The sequence below is a fragment of the Manis pentadactyla genome, chromosome 14 (genome assembly GCF_030020395.1).
Source record: "Manis pentadactyla isolate mManPen7 chromosome 14, mManPen7.hap1, whole genome shotgun sequence".
NCBI lineage: Eukaryota > Metazoa > Chordata > Mammalia > Pholidota > Manidae > Manis > Manis pentadactyla.
In genome coordinates, this window is record NC_080032.1 from 22,191,545 (window position 1) to 22,199,368 (window position 7,824).

The window sequence follows — 7,824 nt, forward strand, 5'->3', positions numbered from 1 at the left end:
CAGGTACAAAAGGGAAAGGGACTGGGGAGGATGGGTGGGAAGGGAGGGGATAAGGGGGAAAAAGGGGCATTACAATTAGCACACATAATGTAGGCGGGGTGGGGCACAGGGAAGGCAGTACAACACAGAGAAGACAAGTAGTGATTGTATAGCATCTTACTAGCTCATGGGCAGTGATTGTAATGGGGTATGTGGTGGGGATTTGATAATGGGGGGAATCTAGTAACCACAGTGCTGCTCATGTAAGTGTATATTAATGATACCAAAAAAAAAATTCACGTTAAAAAACAAAACCAAACCCTAATACTTTCTGACTGAGGGAGAATTAAGAGGGTAACAGAGTAACACTGAAAAATAAACTGATAAATTATTTGAAGTGCTTGATTATATTGAGAGTTTTATACTCCTAGAAATGTGGGTTGAGTTATTGATGAGAACACAAAAAGACCAAACAAAGAAAAGTGAGGCAATTGTTAACTTTAGGAAAAACAAAATGTTGTAGTTTTAGTATACAAGGACTAATGGTAAACAACACAAGCAATCATCATAATATAAACATTTAATATTAATTCAATATTTTAATAGACTTCTTTTTAGAGAAGTTTTAAATTTACAGGGAATTGATGTACAGATAGTTTAGGGAGTTCCCATGAACCCCATACCCAGTTTCCACTAACATCTTAAAATTAGTATGGTAATTTTGTTTTGATTAATAGACCAATATTGACAAGTTATTATTAATTGAAGTCTATAGTTTATTCATATTTCCTTAGTTTTACCTAATGTCTTTTTCTGTTCCAGGAAATCCACACTGCATTTGGTTGTCATGTCTGTTTAAACTCTTTTAGGCTGTGACAACTTCTCAGGCTATCCTTATTTTTTATGACCTTGACAGTTCTGAGCAGTACTGAGCAAGTATTTTGTAGAATGTCCCTGAATTGGGGTTTGTCTTATATTTCCCCTCATGATTAGACCGTGCTATAGGTGTTTGGGAGGAAGACCACAGAGGTAAAATGCCATTTTCATCATATCATATCAAGGGTACATACTATCAACATATTTATCACTGCTGATATTGTCTTTTATCACCTGAGAAAATGCTTGTTGATTCAGGTTTTTTTTTAATATTAAATAAAAAGCAAAAATAAAATATTTCAAAACTTAAGTAGCACCAAACTATATTAGAATATGAAGTGGGAAAGTCTGTGTGTGTAGCATCTAGAGTAGGTGGTGGTAGGGCTGCAGAAAGAGAAACCTTTACCTGCTACAGTTGAGAGACAATAGGTATCTCTTTGGAAAAATATCGAGAAATAACAGAATACTATATTTAGAAAAATGCAGATAATATCCAGACGAAGGAGGGACTGTTGAAATAATTGAAAGTGATTGCTTCAGGAAAGTGAGAGTTCAGGGTAAGGAGGGGTACGACCGTGAGCACAGTAGATATTGAGGTTTGATCCACTCAACACACATTCCAACCTTCTTTTTACTATAGAGGGTGAGAAACTAAAAAGGAAAAACTCCCACCTTTCCAGACCCACCTTTGTAGCTAGGAGTCATCACAAGATACAGCTCTGGTCAATGACATGACCAAAAACCTGCTGGGGATTTCTAGAAAAGACTTTGCTACCTTCCACCTCCCTGGAGAAGAGCTGTGATTGATGACTTGAGGAGGTGCAACAGCTATTTTGTTGTCATGAGGGAAAAGCCAAGAAATGAAAGAAACATCTGACTGAATGCTGTTGAGCCACTTAACCAACTGCTCACCTCTGACTTCTGGTTGTGAACAACTGAAAAATTAAAATCAGTTATTACAGTTTATATTACTAGCATTTGGGTTTACTGTTACTTGCAGTAATGTGCAATCCATAGCAGAAATAGTGCCCATATGACTTTTTCATTAGTATATCTGTACTATTTTGATAAACATTAAAATTAAATTTACAAATAGGTATACATTTATAAATTGGAACTGGCCACAGGGATTGTCTGGCATACACACAGTTTCTGTCATTTTTTGTTTGAAGCTCAGTTCCCTTTCTAATTCTCCTATAGCTCCTGAGCCAAGTGCTCCCAGAATCTTTAGTCTAACGCCTCTTAGGCAGTTAGGAAAGAATATTCCAGATGTACTAGCCTCTTTAACAACTCCCATTACATTCCTGCACTGCACACTTTGACATTTATAGATTTTACTTACTGCTATAAATTAAGACAACTATGTTGAGACCCAATTAATTCAGTTAAGTTTCCAGGACAAACACAAGCCAAAGCTTGACAATGGGGCAGAAACCTGAGCTCCCTTCTATCGCTTGCTTCTTTTTTTCTGATAAAGCCACTGTGGAAAGATCCCAGAAACACTTTTCTGGGAATTCCCCTCTGCCTTATCTAAACCAAACAGTCAAGGATCAGAACCCTGACTGTCATCTTTCTCATCTCCCTCACACTTTAGCCTCAAATCCAATCTATTTCACCTCCTCAAAATCTCTCAAGGTGTCTTCTTTCATCTCTCCCACTGCCATGCTGGTCCAAGCTGTCATCAATTAAGCTGATGCCCTCTATTTGAATGACTCCTGAAGCTCCACCTCAGTCAGCATGAAAGCCAACAGCCTATTGGCCCCATGTGATCCAGCCTCACGTATCCTCTCAGCCTCATTCTCTGCTCTTTCTTTCACTCTCCTCATTCCAGACACATATGTGCCAGGTCTGCTCCAACTCTAGGACTTTTGCCTGGAATGCTCTCCTACCCACCCAACCCCACATGCTTTCTTTGCCTTTCACCCTCCCAACTCCTACTCAACTTTTGGCTAATTCAGCACCTCCTCCAGGAAGTCTTCCAGGATTCCCATTGTTATGTAATGAGAGCCCCCCTAAGGGCAGGATCTAACAGTCCCTATTGTAGCCCCAGCATTTCAACAGTTCCTGACACATAGCAGGTTTTCAATAGATGTTTGTTGAATATTTGTAGACACAGGAACATAAACTAATATACTAATATATTTATTCTGATCTTATAAGTACAAGTGGCAGTATGAGTCTGTGAGCACAGGTGTGTTTGGTGTGAGAGACTACCTTCAAAGCAGCCTATATATGCTATGTTAGAAATGTTTTCAGTAAATTAAGCAAACATGGCCAAAAATAGGGGTGGCAAACTATGCTCCACATGGCAAATTTGTGGCCTCTGTGAATTTTGAAAATAAAGCTTTATTGAAACTGCAGTCACATGAATTTGTTACCATATTGTTTATGGCTGACTTCATGATTCAACAGAGTTGAGCCACCACAACAGAGACCATAAGTCCTGCAAACTTAAAATATCTACTATGTAGTCCTTTATAAAAAACATTTGCCAAACCTTGGCCTAACTGAATAGGGGTTGGGTTTTTTTTTTGTATAACAAGAAATCTGGAGGAGGAGGCTCCCAGGGTTAGTTTGGTGACTGAAAAATACTCAGGCGCTGGGCTACTGTTCTCTTGTTATTAGTCTCTGTTATTCTCTTGGCCTTCCTTCCATGGTCACAGTATAGCTGCTATAGCTGCTATAGCTCCAGGCATCACATTTTCACACAACTGTATTCAGAGAATATAATCCAATAGAATCTCCTGTAACATGCTTTCCTCTTATTAGGGAAGAAAAACTTGCCCAGAGTGCCCCAGAAGTTGCATCTTGCAAGGCACACCAGCCACGGGGTCTGCCATAACTTTCCCTCTCACTCTGTTTCCCCTATCAGTGGCACCTGACCCCAGTCCCCCACATTTGGGTCAAATGAAATCCATGGAAACACTTTCCTGCTCCTTTCCAACACCAAGAACCCCATCCTTTATCAGGATATAATAACTGTCAGTTGTGGAATGCTTACTATGTGTCTGGCATCATTTCAGGCACTTATCCTCATTCCAACCCTATGAGGAAGGTACCATTATTACTATTTCACAGGGGAGGCTTTTGAGGAACAGAAATGTCAACCCACTCACTTGATGTCCCACAGCTGATACGCAGCAGTCAAGATCCAGCCAGCAGTGTGGCCCCAGAGCAGCTCACCATGACCACTCCACGTGGGCAGAGCCAGTCCCTGGAATCCGGGCAGGGAGTTCCTTCAACTGTTAACCAGCAGGGGCCACATCCTGTTTGCCGTGGGGGCCGCTTCTGCTTGTCAGGAGGCGATGGACCGGGGTACTATCCTCTTTGGGGCAACTGAACCGCCGTCAGAATAATGACCCATAAACTCGAGACGCAGCGCGCACTTCCTCTGTGGATTCCGCCCTACTTTACTTCCTTCCTTTAATTAATTAATCAAGCCCCGTGCCTCTCTCTGCCTGGCTGCTTCCCGCCCTCCCCATCTCCGCTGAGATGTGTCTTTCCTCCCTGCCGCCCAGCCCCGCAAGTTCTCCGGGTCACTGCGGTTGCTTCTTCGCGGAGGCGGTTGGAGAAAGAGACAGAGGACAGAGGGCCCCTCTGGATTTGAGTTCTTAAAATGAAGGTTCTTTCTTGTTGAATTGCAATTTTGTGAAGTCCTGTGGGAAGCCTGGCCTCTACTCCAGATTAACCCAACAGGCAGACGGGCCAAAGAGAAGAGCAGTCCCAGGATGGGGTCAAGGGGGCACGTTGGGGTTTTGAGCTCTCTCTGAGGGCCCATTCTCTCCAGCTTCCTATCTGGGAGCATGCCATTTTTGAACAGCCTGATTCTGGGCTAAAAATGTGTGGGGAAGAACCAAGTTTCTAAATTCAGACAGAGCTGTGTTCCAGCCCCTGCCCACCAATTCTTAGCCAGGTGACCTCAGTCTCTGTGTCTCAGTTTCCTTTCTTATGAAATGGGGGTCATAGCAGAAATTGGATATTTGGGAATTACATGGAAAGACATGGAAGTCACTTAGTACACAACCTGATACAAAGTAAGTACTTGATTTTATCAAAGTAAGCTATTATTATTATTGTCAATGGAATCATTACAATTATTTTATGACCCTCCAGGACATTTAACACACCATCTTTGGAGAAGCAGAAAAGAATAGGAGCCAAGAACACAGGCCCGGGCTTCAGTCTCCATGGCTGTAAATCCTAGCTCTATCATTGGTCAGCTGTGTGACTTTGGGCAAGTCGCTCTACCCCTCTGCGCCTTAGTTGTTTGATCTTGAAAATGGCAATAATAATAGTACCCATCTCACAGGATTGTTGTGGGGATTAAATTAGGTAAGGCATGTAGAGGACACATAACACCTGGCACAGAGCTAGCACTCAGTGAACGTCAGCTGTTATTATTTTCACACACAATCTCTCAGTAAATGAAAGCTCTCATTCTTTCAGTGGTAGAGTTTGATCAGTGGTAGGTAGAATGGTAACAACTGACTCTCCTAAAAAAAAATACATGTATGTACATACATAAGTTTTTTAATCATGAATTTTACTAATATAAAGGATGCATAGCATAAAATTTACTAATAATATTTGTAAGAAATACTAAATTTTGCAATAAATAATAAGTTTCATTGATTTCTGTCTCCATTGTTCATTTGTGATTGCAAGTCAATCATGATCTGACAAATGGCGTTGTACCCCAACTGTGCACATAGTTCTGAAATGAATATTGGTCAAGTTTGCATTTACATTAATGCATAAGAATAAAGTGAAGCAATGAACATATATATTGGAAGTTCACTTGTCCATCCATGATTGCTAATAGCTCTGGAATACTAGGAGGACATTATCCCAATTTTTAGTGCTGCCACAGTGAAATGGGTACAATACAAAATGCTTTAAAGTTTAATCTGCCTTATTGAAATTTTTTCCATCTCTTTCTTAGGGCTAGACAGTCAACCCCACAAAGCCCTGTTTTGTAGCAAGTGCCAATTTTTATGGTGGAAATGCTCCTACCATGGCCAAATTCAAACTACCAAAGGAAAGTCACCAAATATGGAATTGGGAGGAAATGAACAATGGCAGACCTTTATTTAGTATTCAACCATACTATACAATAGACTATTTAACCTCAAAAGCATAGATAATGGCAAGAAGTATAAAATAATCAGGAAGTGATGAGTACTGTATATTTATTCCCTGTTTTTAATGTAACCTACTCAAGTGTGAGGTTATAGAATATAATTTAAAATAACTGCTGTGTTTAGCAACCAGCATGCAGAATTCCTGAAAATTTTGCAATCAGCTTTCATGAGCCAGGGTGAGCTACCTCCAGCAATCCCACTGATTTTGATACCTAAATCCCCAGAGGAAGTCTCAAGAAAGACAAAATAAGGAAATGCATTAAATAATTTTTGGACAAGAGAGAGTTTTTAAATTAGGAGTAAAGAAAAAACTTTTATAAATAAGAGGTTTCCTTACTACATTGATTGTATTTTTCAAAGATGGCCACAAAAATATTGCCTATTGTCAAATGCTCTTCTGGAAACTTGCCACACCCCTATCAAGAGGGTGGAGCCAGTGTCCCTTCCCCTTGAACCTGGGTGAGCTTGTGATTGGTGAGATCTATACGGTATACTGGCTTCCATCCAGGTCACTTCCAAGACAAGGTCGTAAAAGTTGGTGTAAAGTCTTCATTGTGAGCTGGAACAGTCATCTTTGAGCCTTCAGCTTCCATGCAAGCAGCCTGGCTGCTCTGAGGCTGTCATGCTGTGAGGAAGCCCCTACTAATCTGTATGGGAAGATGGCATGGATAGTCCCTGAGACTCCATGTTAAGAAAGAGATGCCCCCTCCCTGGCCTAACTCCAGCTCCATTTGACTATAGCAGTACAACAGTACAACCCTGAACCCAAACCACACAGCAGAGACCTTCCCAGCCTACAGAGCTTTAAGGAGGATGGCAGTGGGAACTTGAGGAAGATGTTGTTCAAAACTGGAGAAAGGGAAACTTTGTGGTGGCAGGAAGATTGTCACCTGCAGTAACATAGAAAGAGAAAATGTATGTAATGAACTCAGTGATACAGCAGAATATTCAAAATGTCATCTGGCTTTTTCTTGCTGCCTGTGATAAAATGCAAAAGGACAGGGATGACTAAAGAACAAACTATGACATGTAAAGGAGCCAAGATCTGCTGGGCTCACAAACAGAACTGTTTCCATTCCCAGCCTCTTCAGATGGCAAAAAATTCTCCAACTAAGAAAAGACCTTGGGCTTTCATTACCTGATTTCAAGGCTTACTGTAAAACTACTGTAATCAAGACAATGTGGTATTGGTGAAAGGATAGACACATAGATCAATGGACCAGAATAGAGAGCCCAGAAATAGACCCACTCATATATGGTCAATTGATTTTCAACCAAGGTGCAAAGGCAATTCAATAGAAAGGATAGTCTTTTAAGCAAATAGTGCTAGAACAACTGGACAGTCATGCAAAAAAATAAAAAATCAGCCCATATCTACTCTCTATATAAAAATTAACTTGAAATGGATCATAACCCTAAATGTAAAACCTAAAATCTTTATAAACCTTCTAGGAGATGACATTGGAGAAAATTCTGTGAAGTGAGTTAAGCAAAGATATCTAACATAGGACACAAAAACACAAATTGTGAAGAAAAAAATAAGTTGGACTTCATCAGAATTTAAAACTTCCACTCTTTCAAGGATACTGTTAGGAAAATGAAAAGCTCAGAAACTACATGTGGGCAGAAAATATTTGCAAAACACAAATCTTAATGAAGGACTGGTATACAGAATAAGGAGAAAAACTCTCAAAAATCAATTTTAAAAAGAAATTCAATTTTATTATAAAACAAAGCACACAATTTAGAATGGGCGAAAGACTGTCTGTTCTCTACCAATTGTACCATCAAAATCAGTTGTCCGTTTATGTGTGGGTCTATTTCTGGA